Here is a 670-nt window from a genome sequence, read left to right on the forward strand (position 1 = left end):
CGGCTCCTGCTCTGACGCCGCCGGAAGCCCCCTGGCTCTCGCCTCCAAGGACGCCTGAGGGCCTGCGGGGTGCCTCCCAAGGCGGGAAAACCTTTGCCTGCGTGCTCACAGCGCTTCCCCCGGCAGAGTGTGCCAGCAAGTGGCTGGCACCGTCTTCACCCACGTTTGCCCTTGGGGTCCACAAAGGTCACGAGAATCTCCCCAGGGGAAGCAAACACACTTGTGCGCCGGCAGGACACGCCACGCTTCCAGGAGGGGATGGGCACGAAGGCGTGCCCTTCCCCGCCAGGTCGCCTCCCCATGCCCTGAGCCCCAGATCCCCCGACAGAGCCGCAGATGGGGACACAGAAGCCCAGTGCGAAAAGGACTTGTCCAGGTCTTTCGCGGGGGGCGCTGGGACACGGGCCAGGGCACATGCACCACGCACATCCCACACGTGCGCTCAAACACATCTACACTGGCCCTGTGGTGCGTGCGCCCACACCTGCTCCTGCATGGGCACATCCAGACAGGAGGGCCCACGCCGCAGCTCCCCTCCTTCAGGCACACCCACCCACTGCCCCATGACACCCACGCCTCAAACAGGCCTGTGCAACGCATGTTAAGGGGATGGGGAATTTCTACAAAGGCTGGGGCTCAGGGACCACCATGGGTTGCGGGGGGGGGGGGG

The sequence above is a fragment of the Lipotes vexillifer genome, unplaced genomic scaffold (assembly GCF_000442215.2).
Source record: "Lipotes vexillifer unplaced genomic scaffold, Lipotes_vexillifer_v1.1 scaffold1011, whole genome shotgun sequence".
Classification (NCBI taxonomy): Eukaryota; Metazoa; Chordata; class Mammalia; order Artiodactyla; family Lipotidae; genus Lipotes; species Lipotes vexillifer.